At 42.8% G+C, this 19,691-nt stretch overlaps 1 protein-coding gene across 1 annotated transcript in view; it reads left to right on the forward strand.

Annotated features, from left to right (window-relative positions):
• The first annotated feature begins 1,848 nt into the window (after window positions 1-1,848).
• The window catches only part of WNT11 (Wnt family member 11), a 147,830-nt gene continuing 129,987 nt past the window's right edge, over window positions 1,849-19,691 (forward strand). Inside the window, exon 1 of the mRNA XM_069759387.1 lies at window positions 1,849-2,063. The gene's annotated coding sequence lies outside the window, so the exon portion shown is untranslated. The remainder of the gene's footprint in view (window positions 2,064-19,691) is intronic.

Raw genomic sequence — 19,691 nt, forward strand, 5'->3', positions numbered from 1 at the left:
TACTAGTGGTGGTGGTGGTAGTAGTAGTAGTGGTAGTACTAGTGGTGATGATGGTAGTAGTAGTGGTAGTACTAGTGGTGATGATGGTAGTAGTAGTAGTGGTAGTACTAGTGGTGATGGTGGTAGTAGTAGTAGTGGTAGTACTAGTGGTGGTGATAGTAGTAGTAGTGGTAGTACTAGTGGTGGTGATGGTGGTAGTAGTAGTGGTAGTACTAGTGGTGGTGATAGTGGTAGTAGTAGTGGTAGTACTAGTGGTGGTGATAGTAGTAGTGGTAGTACTAGTGGTGGTGATAGTAGTAATAGTAGTGGTAGTACTAGTGGTGATGGTGGTGGTAGTAGTAGTTGTAGTACTAGTGGTGGTGATAGTAGTAGTGGTAGTACTAGTGGTGGTGATGGTGGTAGTAGTAGTGGTAGTACTAGTGGTGGTGATGGTGGTAGTAGTAGTGGTAGTACTAGTGGTGGTGATAGTAGTAATAGTAGTGGTAGTACTAGTGGTGGTGATGGTGGTAGTAGTAGTGGTAGTACTAGTGGTGGTGATGGTGGTAGTAGTAGTGGTAGTACTAGTGGTGGTGATGGTGGTAGTAGTAGTGGTAGTACTAGTGGTGGTGATAGTAGTAGTGGTAGTACTAGTGGTGGTGATAGTAGTAGTGGTAGTACTAGTGGTGGTGATGGTGGTAGTAGTAGTGGTAGTACTAGTGGTGGTGATGGTAGTAGTAGTAGTGGTAGTACTAGTGGTGGTGATAGTAGTAGTGGTAGTACTAGTGGTGGTGATGGTGGTAGTAGTAGTGGTAGTACTAGTGGTGGTGATAGTAGTAGTGGTAGTACTAGTGGTGGTGATAGTAGTAGTGGTAGTACTAGTGGTGGTGATGGTGGTAGTAGTAGTGGTAGTACTAGTGGTGGTGATAGTAGTAGTGGTAGTACTAGTGGTGGTGATAGTAGTAGTGGTAGTACTAGTGGTGGTGATAGTAGTAGTGGTAGTACTAGTGGTGGTGATGGTGGTAGTAGTAGTGGTAGTACTAGTGGTGGTGGTAGTAGTAGTGGTAGTACTAGTGGTGGTGATAGTAGTAGTGGTAGTACTATTGGTGATGTCTGATGGTGGTAGTAGTAGTGGTAGTACTAGTGGTGGTGATGGTGGTAGTAGTAGTGGTAGTACTAGTGGTGGTGATAGTAGTAATAGTAGTGGTAGTACTAGTGGTGATGTCTGATGGTGGTAGTAGTACGCCTCCTGTTCTTCTATGTCTCCTATCCTGTGGGATCTGTTCCTCAGTAGTCATACACATGATGCTGCCTGTGGATTTCCCCCAGAGTCAGCCTTTTGCCCCCAGTCACCGTGTCTCCTATAGATGGACCCAGAAGCCCCCAGTAGCCCTCAGCAGCTCCCCCTCCCCTGAGCCCCTCTGCAGCAGTTGCCTCTCCCCGCTGACCTGCAGCAGTTGCCTCTCCCCTCTCTGCTGCTGCAGATGCAGGCGGTGCGGAGGAATCTGCACTGAATACATCAAAGTCATTTGTTGCTGCAAATCCGGAGCCTTTGTTATGTTAATGCAGCCTGACATCACTGCTGTGATCAAAGCCAATGACGGCGCATATAAGCGGCTCCTGCCGGTAGCTGGCAGCACTGTGCGCCGGGACAGCGGAGCCGGGACTGAGCCTGCAGAGCGCCGGGAGTGCGGCAGGGAGCGGGGAGCAGGGTGGTGCGGGGAGCAGGGTGCTGGGTGCAGGGTGGTGCGGGGAGCAGGGTGCAGGGTGGTGCGGAGAGCAGGGTGCAGGGTGGTGCGGGGAGCAGGAGGGTGCGGGGTGCGGGGAGCAGGGTGGTGCGGGGAGCAGGGTGGTGCGGGGAGCAGGGTGCAGGGTGGTGCGGGGAGCAGGGTGGTGCGGGGCAGGGTGCAGGGTGGTGCGGGGCAGGGTGCGGGCTGCGCCTCTCGGACCTGGATCTACCCCACTGCCTGCTGCTGTCACCTCTGGCTGGGACTTCTTGCACAGTTCGGACGCTGCCTGGATCTGTGGAGGAGCCCGGGATTCTCTACACTCCCTGCACTGGCTCCTCTCTGGGGCTGCACAGCATGGTGAGTCCTCTGCTGGTTCTCTCTGAAAAACTTCTAAACACGTTTTGGGAACTTTTTGAGGTCAGATGAGATTGTTGGGACCTGAGAATATTAATGTTTCTAGAACTTATGGAGGAAGAGGAGAAAGTAATGGAGCAAAACCCGGAGATCAGAGGCAGCACAGAGAGGAAGGTGGAAAAACCGAGGAGTCCGATCACTGGGAGAAGAGAGAACATCAGAGCAGCTGTCTATGATCTATTATCTATTATCTATCATCTATTATCCATTATCTATCATCTATTATCCATTATCCATTATCCATTATCTTTCTATTATCTATTATCCATTATCTATTATCCATTATCTATCTATCTATCTACCTATCTATTATTTATCATCTATTATCTATCAATCATCTATCTATCTATTATCTATCTATCATCTATCTATCTATTATCTATCTATCTATCTATCATTTATCTATTATCTATCTATCTATCTATCATTTATCTATTATCTATCTATCTATCTATCTATCTATCTATCTATTTTCTATCTATTATCTATTATCCATCTAGCTATTATCTATCTATTATCTATCTATCTATTATCTATCTATTATCTATCTATCTATTATCTATCTATCTATCATCTATTATCTATCTATCTATCTATCTATTATCTATCTATCTATCTATCTATCTATCTATCTATCATCTATCTATCTATCTATCATTTATCTATTATCTATCTATCTATCTATCTATTATTTATCATCTATCTATCTATTATCTATCTATTATCTATCTATTATCTATTATCCATCTGTCTATTATCTATCTATTATTTATCATCTTATCTATCTAGTATCTATATATCTATCATTTTTCTATTATCCATCTGTCTATTCTCTATTTATCTAGCTATACTTCTATCTATCACTATCAGTTATACATTGAATGGTATTTCTTTCCCCGCAGTATTTCATCATTTTCATGTAGATGTGATATGAATATATATCAGCTATAGATGCAGGATCGGACGATATATGAGATAGAATTCGCTGTGATCTGCCTCCAGAGCCGTCGTCCCCTACACTCCATATTCTCTACTGCGCATTTAGTCCTGCAAATATCGCTTCTTTGAATTTGGTAGATTGATGGATTAATAAATGTGTTTTATTTGCATTTTAATGGAGAGCTGCCTTCTTGTATGATCCTATATAATGGAGGTCACTGGTATCTGACCTGGAGACTGGTCCCCAACACAGAATGGAACTGGTGATGCTTTATCCATCTGTTTTTATTCTTTCTGTTGGATAGTGGCAAAAAGATATGTGAATAAAGTCCTACTGACTTTTTCTTTGAAAAGTAGATAAAGAGATAATAGATAGAATGTCGGAAGGGCAGGGTCCTGCCCCCTGTACCAGTCTGTGATTGTTAGTTTACTGTATGTGATATCTGTAAGTTGTATGTAACCCCTTCTCATGTACAGCACGTGCTAGAGAAATAATAATAATAATAATGATAGATATATAGATAATAGATAGATAATAGATCAGTAGATAGTAGACAATGGATACATAGATAAATGATAGATAGATAATAGATGTATAGATAACAGATATATATATAGATAGATAGATAATAGATAGATAATAGATAATAGATAGATAGATAATAGATAATAGATAGATAATAGATAGATAATAGATAATAGATAGATAGATAATAGATAATAGATAGATAATAGATAATAGATAGATAGATAATAGATAAATAATAGATAATACATGATAGATAGATAATAGATAATAGATAGATAGATAGATAGATAATAGATAGATAATAGATAATAGATAGATAGATAATAGATAGATAGATGATAGATAGATAATAGATAATAGATAGATAATAGATAGATAATAGATAGATAAGAGATAGATAATAGATTATAGATAATAGATAGATAATAGATAGATAATAGATAATAGATGATAGATAGATAATAGATGATAGATAATAGATAATAGATGATAGATAATAGATGATAGATAATAGATAATAGATAGATAGATAATAGATAGATAGATAGATAGATAGATAATAGATAGATAATAGACAGATAATAGATAGATAATAAATAGATAATAGATAGATAATAAATAGATAGATAGATAATAGATAGATAATAGATAATAGATAGATAATAGATAGATGATAGATAATAGATAATAGATAGATAATAAATAGATAATAGATAGATAATAAATAGATAGATAGATAATAGATAGATAATAAATAGATGATAGATAATAGATAATAGATAGATAATAAATAGATAATAGATAGATAATAAATAGATAGATAGATAATAGATAGATAATAAATAGACAGCTGACATGGAGCAGGCGGTCTGTGATGGATCCGCATTGGGGAGAACACAGAAGGGGGATGGAAATAACAAAGTGGATGAGGCAGAGCAGTATCAGAGGCTGCAGATAATGGGGCAGAACAATGGGGACAATGTCGGGAGGGTGATGATTACTGGGGGCTGTGCTGGGGGAGATGCAGAGTGTGGGAATTAGCACTGTCCTCTGTATCAGGAGCTGCAGCATCCCAGGCTGTGTGCTGTGCAGCAGGAGGGTCCGCTGTGCTGGGGGGCTACTGGCCTAATGCCTCCATACATATATATCATATGAAATACTGTCTTCTAAACTACTGTATCTAATCCTCTCCTGTGTGATACTGTCTGCTGAGCCGTGTATCTAATCCTATCCCGTGTGATACTGTCTGCTGAGCCGTGTATCTAATCCTCTCCTGTGTGATACTGTCTGCTGAGCCGTGTATCTAATCCTCTCCTGTGTGATACTGTCTGCTGAGCCGTGTATCTAATCCTATCCCGTGTGATACTGTCTGCTGAGCCGTGTATCTAATCCTCTCCTGTGTGATACTGTCTGCTGAGCTGTGTATCTAATCCTATCCTGTGTGATACTGACTGCTGAGCTCTGTATCTAATCCTATCCTGTGTGATAATGTCTGCTGAGCCGTGTATCTAATCCTCTCCTGTGTGATACTGTCTGCTGAGCCGTGTATCTAATCCTCTCCTGTGTGATACTGTCTGCTGAGCCGTGTATCTAATCCTATCCTGTGTGATACTGACTGCTGAGCTGTGTATCTAATCCTATCCTGTGTGATACTGACTGCTGAGCTGTGTATCTAATCCTATCCTGTGTGATACTGTCTGCTGAGCCGTGTATCTAATCCTCTCCTGTGTGATACTGTCTGCTGAGCCGTGTATCTAATCCTCTCCTGTGTGATACTGACTGCTGAGCCGTGTATCTGATCCTATCCTGTGTGATACTGTCTGCTGAGCTGTGTATCTAATCCTCTCCTGTGTGATACTGTCTGCTGAGCCGTGTATCTAATCCTCTCCTGTGTGATACTGTCTGCTGAGCTGTGTATCTAATCCTCTCCTGTGTGATACTGGCTGCTGAGCTGTGTATCTAATCCTATCCTGTGTGATACTGACTGCTGAGCTGTGTATCTAATCCTCTCCTGTGTGATACTGTCTGCTGAGCTGTGTATCTAATCCTCTCCTGTGTGATACTGACTGCTGAGCCGTGTATCTGATCCTATCCTGTGTGATACTGTCTGCTGAGCTGTGTATCTAATCCTCTCCTGTGTGATACTGTCTGCTGAGCCGTGTATCTAATCCTCTCCTGTGTGATACTGTCTGCTGAGCTGTGTATCTAATCCTCTCCTGTGTGATACTGACTGCTGAGCTGTGTATCTAATCCTATCCTGTGTGATACTGACTGCTGAGCTGTGTATCTAATCCTATCCTGTGTGATACTGTCTGCTGAGCCGTGTATCTAATCCTCTCCTGTGTGATACTGTCTGCTGAGCTGTGTATCTGATCCTATCCTGTGTGATACTGTCTGCTGAGCTGTGTATCTAATCCTCTCCTGTGTGATACTGACTGCTGAGCTGTGTATCTAATCCTCTCCTGTGTGATACTGTCTGCTGAGCTGTGTATCTAATCCTCTCCTGTGTGATACTGTCTGCTGAGCTGTGTATCTGATCCTATCCTGTGTGATACTGTCTGCTGAGCTGTGTATCTAATCCTCTCCTGTGTGATACTGTCTGCTGAGCCGTGTATCTGATCCTATCCTGTGTGATACTGTCTGCTGAGCTGTGTATCTAATCCTCTCCTGTGTGATACTGACTGCTGAGCTGTGTATCTAATCCTCTCCTGTGTGATACTGACTGCTGAGCCGTGTATCTAATCCTCTCCTGTGTGATACTGTCTGCTGAGCCGTGTATCTAATCCTCTCCTGTGTGATACTGTCTGCTGAGCTGTGTATCTAATCCTCTCCTGTGTGATACTGGCTGCTGAGCTGTGTATCTAATCCTATCCTGTGTGATACTGACTGCTGAGCTGTGTATCTAATCCTCTCCTGTGTGATACTGTCTGCTGAGCTGTGTATCTAATCCTCTCCTGTGTGATACTGTCTGCTGAGCCGTGTATCTAATCCTATCCTGTGTGATACTGACGGCTGAGCCGTGTATCTAATCCTATCCTGTGTGATACTGACTGCTGAGCTGTGTATCTAATCCTATCCTGTGTGATACTGTCTGCTGAGCTGTGTATCTAATCCTCTCCTGTGTGATACTGACTGCTGAGCTGTGTATCTAATCCTATCCTGTGTGATACTGTCTGCTGAGCTGTGTATCTAATCCTCTCCTGTGTGATACTGTCTGCTGAGCTGTGTATCTAATCCTATCCTGTGTGATACTGTCTGCTGAGCTGTGTATCTAATCCTCTCCTGTGTGATACTGTCTGCTGAGCTGTGTATCTAATCCTCTCCTGTGTGATACTGACTGCTGAGCTGTGTATCTAATCCTCTCCTGTGTGATACTGTCTGCTGAGCTGTGTATCTAATCCTATCCTGTGTGATACTGTCTGCTGAGCTGTGTATCTAATCGTCTCCTGTGTGATACTGTCTGCTGAGCTGTGTATCTAATCCTCTCCTGTGTGATACTGTCTGCTGAGCTGTGTATCTAATCCTCTCCTGTGTGATACTGTCTGCTGAGCTGTGTATCTAATCCTATCCTGTGTGATACTGTCTGCTGAGCTGTGTATCTAATCGTCTCCTGTGTGATACTGTCTGCTGAGCTGTGTATCTAATCCTGTCCTGTGTGATACTGTCTGCTGAGCTGTGTATCTAATCCTATCCTGTGTGATACTGTCTGCTGAGCTGTGTATCTAATCGTCTCCTGTGTGATACTGTCTGCTGAGCTGTGTATCTAATCGTCTCCTGTGTGATACTGTCTGCTGAGCTGTGTATCTAATCGTCTCCTGTGTGATACTGTCTGCTGAGCTGTGTATCTAATCCTCTCCTGTGTGATACTGTCTGCTGAGCTGTGTATCTAATCCTATCCTGTGTGATACTGTCTGCTGAGCTGTGTATCTAATCCTATCCTGTGTGATACTATCTGCTGAGCTGTGTATCTAATCCTCTCCTGTGTGATACTGTCTGCTGAGCTGTGTATCTAATCCTATCCTGTGTGATACTATCTGCTGAGCTGTGTATCTAATCCTCTCCTGTGTGATACTGTCTGCTGAGCTGTGTATCTAATCCTATCCTGTGTGATACTGTCTGCTGATCTGTGTATCTAATCGTCTCCTGTGTGATACTGTCTGCTGAGCTGTGTATCTAATCGTCTCCTGTGTGATACTGTCTGCTGAGCTGTGTATCTAATCCTCTCCTGTGTGATACTGTCTGCTGAGCTGTGTATCTAATCCTATCCTGTGTGATACTGTCTGCTGAGCTGTGTATCTAATCGTCTCCTGTGTGATACTGTCTGCTGAGCCGTGTATCTAATCCTATCCTGTGTGATACTGTCTGCTGAGCTGTGTATCTAATCGTCTCCTGTGTGATACTGTCTGCTGAGCTGTGTATCTAATCCTATCCTGTGTGATACTATCTGCTGAGCTGTGTATCTAATCCTCTCCTGTGTGATACTGACTGCTGAGCTGTGTATCTAATCCTATCCTGTGTGATACTATCTGCTGAGCTGTGTATCTAATCCTCTCCTGTGTGATACTGTCTGCTGAGCTGTGTATCTAATCCTCTCCTGTGTGATACTGTCTGCTGAGCTGTGTATCTAATCCTCTCCTGTGTGATACTGTCTGCTGAGCTGTGTATCTAATCCTCTCCTGTGTGATACTGTCTGCTGAGCTGTGTATCTAATCCTCTCCTGTGTGATACTGTCTGCTGAGCTGTGTATCTAATCCTCTCCTGTGTGATACTGTCTGCTGAGCTGTGTATCTAATCCTCTCCTGTGTGATACTGTCTGCTGAGCTGTGTATCTAATCCTATCCTGTGTGATACTGTCTGCTGAGCTGTGTATCTAATCCTCTCCTGTGTGATACTGACTGCTGAGCCGTGTATCTAATCCTCTCCTGTGTGATACTGTCTGCTGAGCTGTGTATCTAATCCTCTCCTGTGTGATACTGTCTGCTGAGCTGTGTATCTAATCCTCTCCTGTGTGATACTGACTGCTGAGCCGTGTATCTAATCCTCTCCTGTGTGATACTGTCTGCTGAGCTGTGTATCTAATCCTCTCCTGTGTGATACTGTCTGCTGAGCTGTGTATCTAATCCTCTCCTGTGTGATACTGTCTGCTGAGCTGTGTATCTAATCCTATCCTGTGTGATACTGTCTGCTGAGCTGTGTATCTAATCCTCTCCTGTGTGATACTGACTGCTGAGCCGTGTATCTAATCCTCTCCTGTGTGATACTGTCTGCTGAGCTGTGTATCTAATCCTCTCCTGTGTGATACTGACTGCTGAGCTGTGTATCTAATCCTCTCCTGTGTGATACTGTCTGCTGAGCTGTGTATCTAATCCTCTCCTGTGTGATACTGTCTGCTGAGCTGTGTATCTAATCCTCTCCTGTGTGATACTGTCTGCTGAGCTGTGTATCTAATCCTATCCTGTGTGATACTGTCTGCTGAGCTGTGTATCTAATCCTCTCCTGTGTGATACTGACTGCTGAGCCGTGTATCTAATCCTATCCTGTGTGATACTGTCTGCTGAGCTGTGTATCTAATCCTATCCTGTGTGATACTGTCTGCTGAGCTGTGTATCTAATCCTATCCTGTGTGATACTGTCTGCTGAGCTGTGTATCTAATCCTCTCCTGTGTGATACTGACTGCTGAGCTGTGTATCTAATCCTCTCCTGTGTGATACTGTCTGCTGAGCTGTGTATCTAATCCTCTCCTGTGTGATACTGTCTGCTGAGCTGTGTATCTAATCCTACCCTGTGTGATACTGACTGCTGAGCTGTGTATCTAATCCTCTCCTGTGTGATACTGTCTGCTGAGCTGTGTATCTAATCCTCTCCTGTGTGATACTGTCTGCTGAGCTGTGTATCTAATCCTACCCTGTGTGATACTGACTGCTGAGCTGTGTATCTAATCCTCTCCTGTGTGATACTGTCTGCTGAGCTGTGTATCTAATCCTACCCTGTGTGATACTGACTGCTGAGCTGTGTATCTAATCCTCTCCTGTGTGATACTGTCTGCTGAGCTGTGTATCTAATCCTATCCTGTGTTATACTGGCTGCTGAGCTGTGTATCTAATCCTATCCTGTGTGATACTGGCTGCTGAGCTGTGTATCTAATCCTATCCTGTGTGATACTGTCTGCTGAGCTGTGTATCTAATCCTATCCTGTGTGATACTGTCTGCTGAGCTGTGTATATTATCCTATCCTGTGTGATACTGGCTGCTGAGCTGTGTATCTAATCCTATCCTGTGTGATACTGTCTGCTGAGCTGTGTATCTAATCCTATCCTGTGTGATACTGTCTGCTGAGCTGTGTATATTATCCTATCCTGTGCGATACTGACTGCTGAGCTGTGTATCTAATCCTCTCCTGTGTGATACTGGCTGCTGAGCTGTGTATCTAATCCTATCCTGTGTGATACTGTCTGCTGAGCTGTGTATCTAATCCTCTCCTGTGTGATACTGACTGCTGAGCTGTGTATCTAATCCTATCCTGTGTGATACTGTCTGCTGAGCTGTGTATCTAATCCTATCCTGTGTGATACTGTCTGCTGAGCTGTGTATATTATCCTATCCTGTGCGATACTGACTGCTGAGCTGTGTATCTAATCCTCTCCTGTGTGATACTGGCTGCTGAGCTGTGTATCTAATCCTATCCTGTGTGATACTGTCTGCTGAGCTGTGTATCTAATCCTCTCCTGTGTGATACTGACTGCTGAGCTGTGTATCTAATCCTATCCTGTGTGATACTGTCTGCTGAGCTGTGTATCTAATCCTATCCTGTGTGATACTGTCTGCTGAGCTGTGTATCTAATCCTCTCCTGTGTGATACTGACTGCTGAGCCGTGTATCTAATCCTCTCCTGTGTGATACTGTCTGCTGAGCTGTGTATCTAATCCTCTCCTGTGTGATACTGACTGCTGAGCTGTGTATCTAATCCTCTCCTGTGTGATACTGTCTGCTGAGCTGTGTATCTAATCCTCTCCTGTGTGATACTGTCTGCTGAGCTGTGTATCTAATCCTCTCCTGTGTGATACTGTCTGCTGAGCTGTGTATCTAATCCTATCCTGTGTGATACTGTCTGCTGAGCTGTGTATCTAATCCTCTCCTGTGTGATACTGACTGCTGAGCCGTGTATCTAATCCTATCCTGTGTGATACTGTCTGCTGAGCTGTGTATCTAATCCTATCCTGTGTGATACTGTCTGCTGAGCTGTGTATCTAATCCTATCCTGTGTGATACTGTCTGCTGAGCTGTGTATCTAATCCTCTCCTGTGTGATACTGACTGCTGAGCTGTGTATCTAATCCTCTCCTGTGTGATACTGTCTGCTGAGCTGTGTATCTAATCCTCTCCTGTGTGATACTGTCTGCTGAGCTGTGTATCTAATCCTACCCTGTGTGATACTGACTGCTGAGCTGTGTATCTAATCCTCTCCTGTGTGATACTGTCTGCTGAGCTGTGTATCTAATCCTCTCCTGTGTGATACTGTCTGCTGAGCTGTGTATCTAATCCTACCCTGTGTGATACTGACTGCTGAGCTGTGTATCTAATCCTCTCCTGTGTGATACTGTCTGCTGAGCTGTGTATCTAATCCTACCCTGTGTGATACTGACTGCTGAGCTGTGTATCTAATCCTCTCCTGTGTGATACTGTCTGCTGAGCTGTGTATCTAATCCTATCCTGTGTTATACTGGCTGCTGAGCTGTGTATCTAATCCTATCCTGTGTGATACTGGCTGCTGAGCTGTGTATCTAATCCTATCCTGTGTGATACTGTCTGCTGAGCTGTGTATCTAATCCTATCCTGTGTGATACTGTCTGCTGAGCTGTGTATATTATCCTATCCTGTGTGATACTGGCTGCTGAGCTGTGTATCTAATCCTATCCTGTGTGATACTGTCTGCTGAGCTGTGTATCTAATCCTATCCTGTGTGATACTGTCTGCTGAGCTGTGTATATTATCCTATCCTGTGTGATACTGGCTGCTGAGCTGTGTATCTAATCCTATCCTGTGTGATACTGTCTGCTGAGCTGTGTATCTAATCCTCTCCTGTGTGATACTGACTGCTGAGCTGTGTATCTAATCCTATCCTGTGTGATACTGTCTGCTGAGCTGTGTATCTAATCCTATCCTGTGTGATACTGTCTGCTGAGCTGTGTATCTAATCCTCTCCTGTGTGATACTGTCTGCTGAGCTGTGTATCTAATCCTATCCTGTGTGATACTGTCTGCTGAGCTGTGTATCTAATCCTCTCCTGTGTGATACTGACTGCTGAGCTGTGTATCTAATCCTCTCCTGTGTGATACTGTCTGCTGAGCTGTGTATCTAATCCTCTCCTGTGTGATACTGTCTGCTGAGCTGTGTATCTAATCCTACCCTGTGTGATACTGACTGCTGAGCTGTGTATCTAATCCTCTCCTGTGTGATACTGTCTGCTGAGCCGTGTATCTAATCCTCCCCTGTGATACTGTCTGCTGAGCTGCTGTACTGTAGACTTTTCCTCTGATTGTTGCACTCCTGGTTTTGGCACAATTACTGACCGTGTGAACGAGGCCTAATAACTCTTTTCCATTTTATACTGTTGCTTCCGAAATACGGACGTCACACAGATAACAATACGGAGGAAATCTTCCCCATTCCAGAATTCCAGATTATTTTTCATGCGCTCACAAGACCCCGGTCTACAGCTGAAATATTATTATTATTATACATTTTTATAGCGCCATTTATTCCATGGCGCTTTACATGTGAATACGCGGCAAATATAGACAAATACATTAAACATGAGCAGATAACACGGCACACGAGTACATAAGGAGGGAGGACCCTGCCCGCGAGGGCTCACAGTCTGCAGGGGGTGGGTGAGGATACACTAGGAGAGGGAAATATTCTGCGGATATCTGAGGGTCCTAAATTTTAAAGGCACATACACCCAATAATTAGCATTGCAGAGGAGGTTGCAGCCGATGGGGCACAGCGGTGACATTGTGGCTCCGGTATGAAGGGTATCCCCCATGGGGGGGGGGGGGGGGTTGGGGGGGAGGGGAGATTACACAGGGGATCTATTTTAATCACAACAGACATGTGAAGCCTCCACAAGTCCCACTGCGGGGAGGGGGCGACCCGGACATCACTGATAAACATGATGCCCAGCCCCCCCATATGTGTCCGAATAGGGCGAGAGCGGGGGGCTGCAGGGGCCGTCTATTATCTATCTATCTATCTATCTATCTATCTATCTATATCTATTATCTATATCTATTATCTATCTATTATCTATCTATTATCTATCTATTATCTATCTATCTATTATCTATATCTATTATCTATCTATCTATCATCTATATCTATTATCTATCTATTATCTATCTATCTATCTATCTATCTATATCTATTATCTATCTATCTATCTATTATCTATCTATCTATCTATCTATATCTATTATCTATCTATCTATTATCTATCTATTATCTATCTATCTATTATCTATCTATTATCTATCTATCTATATCTATTATCTATATCTATTATCTATCTATCTATTATCTATCTATTATCTATCTATCTATTATCTATCTATCTATCTATCATCTATATCTATTATCTATCTATTATCTATCTATTATCTATCTATCTATTATCTATCTATTATCTATCTATTATCTATCTATTATCTATCTATTATCTATCTATCTATTATCTATCTATTATCTATCTATCTATTATCTATCTATATCTATTATCTATCTATTATCTATCTATTATCTATCTATCTATTATCTATCTATTATCTATCTATATCTATCTATTATCTATATCTATTATCTATATCTATTATCTATCTATATCTATTATCTATACTTATTATCTATCTATTATCTATCTATTATCTATCTATCTATTATCTATCTATTATCTATCTATTATCTATCTATCTATTATCTATCTATTATCTATCTATCTATTATCTATCTATATCTATTATCTATCTATTATCTATCTATTATCTATCTATCTATTATCTATCTATTATCTATCTATATCTATCTATTATCTATATCTATTATCTATATCTATTATCTATCTATATCTATACCTATTATCTATCTATTATCTATCTATCTATCTATCTATCTATATCTATTATCTATCTATTATCGTACAGGTGCTTCTCAGTAAATTAGAATATCATCAAAAAGTGAATTTATTTCAGTTCTTCAATACATAAAGTGAATCTCATATATTATATAGAATCATTACACACAGAGTGATCTATTTCACATGTTTATTTCTGTTAATGTTGATGATTATGGCTTACAGCCAATGAAAACCCAAAAGTCATTATCTCAGTAAATTAGAATACTTTATAACACCAGCTTGAAAAATTGATTTTAACATCCGAATTGTTGTCCTCCTGAAATGTATGTTCAGTAAATGCACTCAATACTTGGTCGCGGCTCCTTTTGCATCAATTACTGCATCACTGCGGCGTGGCATGGAGGCGATCAGCCTGTGGCGCTGCTGAGGGGTTATGGAAGCCCAGGTTGCTTTGATAGCAGCCTTCAGCTCATCTGCATTGTGGGGTCTGGTGTCTCATCTTCCTCTTGACGATTCTCCGTAGATTCTCTATGGGGTTAAGGTCAGGTGACTTTGCTGCCAATCAATCCCAGTGATACTGTTGTTTGTAAACCAGGTATTGGTACTTTTGGCAGTGTGGACAGGGGCCGAGTCCTGCTGGAGAATGACATTTCCATCTCCAAAAAGCTTGTCGGCAGAGGGAAGCATGAAGTGCTCTAAGATGTCCTGGTAGACGGCTGCGCTGACTTTGGTCTTGATAAAACACAGTGGACCTACACCAGCAGATGACATGGCTCCCCAAACCATCACTGATTGTGGACACTTCACACCAGACCTCCAGCAGCTTGGATTGTGGCCTCTCCACTCTTCCTCCAGACTCTGGGACCTGGATTTTCCAAATGAAATGCAAAATTTACTTTCATCTGAACACAACACCTTGGACCCCTGACAACAGTCCGGGTCTTTTCTACTTGGCCCAGATAAGACGCTTCTGGCGTTGTCTATTGGTCATGAGTGGCCGGACACAAGGAATGCGACACTTGTAGCCCATGTCCTGGATACGTCTGTGTGTGGTGAAGCAATGACTCCAGCAGCGTCCGCTCCTTGTGAATCTCCCCCACATTACTGAATGGCCTTTTCTTAACAATCCTTTCCAGGCTGCGGTTATCCCGGTTGCTTGTGCACCTTTTTCTTACACTTTTTCCTTCCACTTTCCATTAATATTCTTGGATACAGCCGGCTTCTGTAGCAATGACCTATTGTGGCTTCTCCTCCTTGTGGAGTGTGTCAGTGACGCCTTCTGGACACCTGTCAGGTCAGCAGTCTTCCCCATGATTGTGGAGCTACTGAAACAGACTAAGGGACCTTTATAAACACTTAGGAGCCTTTACAGGTGTGTTTTCTTAATAATTTTAATTTACTGAGATAATGACTGTTGGGTTCTCATTGGCTGTAAGCCATAATCATCAACATTAACAGAAATAAACACGTGAAATAGATCACTCTGTGTGTAATGACTCTATATAATATAGGAGTTTCACTTTTTGTATAGAGGAACAGAAATAAATTCACCTTGTGATGATATTCGAATTTTGTGAGAAACTCCTGTATATATATATATATATATACAGTGGGGCAAAAAAGTATTTAGTCAGTCAGCAATAGTGCAAGTTCCACCACTTAAAAAGATGAGAGGCGTCTGTAATTTACATCATAGGTAGACCTCAACTATGGGAGACAAACTGAGAAAAAAAAATCCAGAAAATCACATTGTCTGTTTTTTTAACATTTTACTTGCATACTATGGTGGAAAATAAGTATTTGGTCAGAAACAAAATTTCATCTCAATACTTTGTAATATATCCTTTGTTGGCAATGACAGAGGTCAAACGTTTTCTGTAAGTCTTCACAAGGTTGCCACACACTGTTGTTGGTATGTTGGCCCATTCCTCCATGCAGATCTCCTCTAGAGCAGTGATGTTTTTGGCTTTTCGCTTGGCAACACGGACTTTCAACTCCCTCCAAAGGTTTTCTGTAGGGTTGAGATCTGGAGACTGGCTAGGCCACTCCAGGACCTTGAAATGCTTCTTACGAAGCCACTCCTTCGTTGCCCTGGCGGTGTGCTTTGGATCATTGTCATGTTGAAAGACCCAGCTACGTTTCATCTTCAATGCCCTTGCTGATGGAAGGAGGTTTGCACTCAAAATCTCACGATACATGGCCCCATTCATTCTTTCATGTACCCGGATCAGTCGTCCTGGCCCCTTTGCAGAGAAACAGCCCCAAAGCATGATGTTTCCACCACCATGCTTTACAGTAGGTATGGTGTTTGATGGATGCAACTCAGTATTCTTTTTCCTACAAACACGACAAGTGGTGTTTCTACCAAACAGTTCCAGTTTGGTTTCATCAGACCATAGGACATTCTCCCAAAACTCCTCTGGATCATCCAAATGCTCTCTAGCAAACTTCAGACGGGCCCGGACATGTACTGGCTTAAGCAGTGGGACACATCTGGCACTGCAGGATCTGAGTCCATGGTGGCGTAGTGTGTTACTTATGGTAGGCCTTGTTACATTGGTCCCAGCTCTCTGCAGTTCATTCACTAGGTCCCCCCGCGTGGTTCTGGGATTTTTGCTCACCGTTTTTGTGATCATTCTGACCCCACGGGGTGGGATTTTGCGTGGAGCCCCAGATCGAGGGAGATTATCAGTGGTCTTGTATGTCTTCCATTTTCTAATTATTGCTCCCACTGTTGATTTCTTCACTCCAAGCTGGTTGGTTATTGCAGATTCAGTCTTCCCAGCCTGGTGCAGGGCTACAATTTTGTTTCTGGTGTCCTTTGACAGCTCTTTGGTCTTCACCATAGTGGAGTTTGGAGTCAGACTGTTTGAGGGTGTGCACAGGTGTCTTTTTATACTGATAACAAGTTTAAACAGGTGCCATTACTACAGGTAATGAGTGGAGGAAAGAGGAGACTCTTAAAGAAGAAGTTACAGGTCTGTGAGAGCCAGAAATCTTGATTGTTTGTTTCTGACCAAATACTTATTTTCCACCATAATATGCAAAAAAAATGATAAAAAAACAGACAATGTGATTTTCTGGATTTTTTTTTCTCAGTTTGTCTCCCATAGTTGAGGCCTACGTATGATGTAAATTACAGACGCCTCTCATCTTTTTAAGTGGTGGAACTTGCACTATTGCTGACTGACTAAATACTTTTTTGCCTCACTGTATATATATTCTAGATTGTGGCCCAATTCTAATGCATCGGGTATTCTAGAATGCATGTCCCCGTAGTATATGGACAATGATGATTCCAGAATTCGCGGCAGACTGTGCCCGTCGCTGATTGGTCGAGGCAACCTTTATGACATCATCGTCGCCATGGCAACCATTATGACATCTACGTCGATACTGTGCCCGTTGCTGACGCGGGATGTCTACGTCCTTTATGACATCATCGTCGCTGTGCCCATCGTTAATTGGTCGAGGCCTGGCGGCCTCGACCAATCAGAGACGCGGGATTTCCAAGACAGACAGACAGACAGACGGAAAAACCCTTAGACAATTATATATATATAGATATATATATATACCCATCTTCTATCTATATCTATCTTTCTATCCCTTGGTTCACTATTTCTTATTTACTCCCTCCCTTCCTTCTTTCCTTTTCTTCCCTCCTTCCTTCCTCCCTTCCCTTCCTCTTTTCTTCCTTCGTTCCTTTCTCTTTCTTTTTTTCTTTTCTTCCTTTCTTTCTTTCTTTTCTTTCTTTTTCTTCCTTTCTCCTCCCTTCCTTCCTTCCTTCCCTCCCTCCTTCCTTCCTTCCTTCCTTCCATCCCTCCTTACTTCCTGCTTCCTCCCTTCCTTCCTTCCCTCTTTCCCTCCTTCCTTCCTTCACTCCTTCCTTCCTTCCCTCCTTCCTTCCTTCCTTACTTCCTGCTTCCTTCCTTCCTTCCCTCCTTTCCTCCTTCCTTCCATCCTTACTTCCTGCTTCCTCCCTTCCTTCCTTCCCTCTTTCCCTCCTTTCTTCCTTCCCTCCTTCCTTCCTTCCCTCCTTCCTTCCATCCTTGATTCTGACCTTTCATTCACCCCCCACATCCGATCACTGGCTCGCTCTTCTTACCTGCATCTCAAAAACATTTCTAGAATTCGCCCTTTTCTTACTTTCGACTCTGCAAAAACTCTTACTGTTTCACTTATTCATTCTCGTCTGGACTATTGTAACTCTCTACTAATCGGCCTCCCTCTTACCAAACTCTCCCCGCTCCAATCTGTCCTGAATGCTGCTGCCAGGATCATATTCCTCACCAACCGTTACACCGATGCCTCTACCTTGTGCCAGTCATTACACTGGTTACCCATCCACTCAAGAATCCAGTACAAAACTACTACCCTCATCCACAAAGCACTCCATGGCTCAGCACCACCCTACATCTCCTCTCTGGTCTCAGTCTACCACCCTACCCGTGCCCTCCGCTCCGCTGATGACCTCAGGTTAGCATCCTCAATAATCAGAACCTCCCACTCCCGTCTCCAAGACTTTACACGTGCTGCGCCGATTCTTTGGAATGCACTACCTAGGATAATACGATTAATCCCCAATCCCCACAGTTTTAAGCGTGCCCTAAAAACTCATTTGTTCAGACTGGCCTACCGCCTCAATGCATTAACCTAACGATCCCTGTGTGGCCTATATTAAAAAAAAAAAAAAAAATTAATTAACTGGTTCATGCAGCTTTACATGAACACCCAAGCCTTACACTATGGCTGGTCCGAATAACTATAGCAATTGTTACCATCCACCTCTCGTGTCTCCCCTTTTCCTCATAGTTTGTAAGCTTACGAGCAGGGCCCTCACTCCTCTTGGTATCTGTTTTGAACTGTATTTCTGTTATGCTGTAATGTCTATTGTATGTACAAGTCCCCTCTATAATTTGTAAAGCGCTGCGGAATATGTTGGCGCTATATAAATAAAAATTATTATTATTATTATTATTATTATTATCCTTACTTCCTGCTTCCTTCCTTCCTTCCCTCCTTCCCTCCCTCCTTCCTTCCATCCTTACTTCCTTCTTCCTTCCTTCCTTACTTCCTCCTTCCTTCCTTCCCTCCTTCCTTCCCTCCCTCCTTCCCTCCATCCTTACTTCCTGCTTCCTTCCTTCCTTACTTCCTTCCTTCCCTCCTTACTTCCTGCTTCCTTCCCTCCTTCCTTCCTACCATCCCTCCTTCCCTCCTTCCTATCTTCCTTCCATCCATTCCTCCTTACTTCCTGCTTCCTTCCTTCCTTCCATCCCTCCTTACTTCCTGCTTCCTTCCTTCCATCCCTCCTTACTTCCTGCTTCCTTCCCTCCTTCCTATCTTCCTTCCATCCATCCCTCCTTACTTCCTGCTTCCTTCCTTCCTTCCCTCCTTCCTTCCTTCCATCCCTCCTTCCTTCCTTCCCTCCTTCCTTCCTTCCTTCCTTCCTTCCTTCCTTCCTTCCTTCCTTCCTTCCTTCCTTCCTTCCTTCCATCCCTCCTTCCTTCCTTCCCTCCTTCCTTCCTTCCTTCCTTCCCTCCTTCCTTCCTTCCTTCCTTCCTTCCTTCCTCGCACAGAGGTTTTCTTTGAGGTGTTCAAAAAATTGACCACTGTTCTAGTGGAACACTCTGCAGGAAACGCTCCTCCATCTTTTGTGAAAACATTTTTTTAAGTGCTTTGGATGAATTTTTTGGGGAAACGTTTTGATTGGACGGCGCCTGGTTTGGAGCAGATTCCTCCAGGAGACACTTTTTTCTTTTCCCACCAGTTGTTTTTCAGAATGGAAAATGGAAAAAAAAATCACACAAAAGACTGAAAGCCGGAGCAGCTGAGGTCTCGGGAGTGAATGGGAAGAGTCTTTTTAGTATTTTTTAGTGATTTTTTTTAGGCCCTTTCTGGACTGGAGTAAGAATCTTCCATGTTCTCAGTGTGCACAGTGGTGACGTGTTTGCAGAGCAGTGAGGCCCAGAGA

Source organism: Ranitomeya imitator, chromosome 3 (genome assembly GCF_032444005.1).
Source record: "Ranitomeya imitator isolate aRanImi1 chromosome 3, aRanImi1.pri, whole genome shotgun sequence".
In the NCBI taxonomy this organism is placed as follows: domain Eukaryota; kingdom Metazoa; phylum Chordata; class Amphibia; order Anura; family Dendrobatidae; genus Ranitomeya; species Ranitomeya imitator.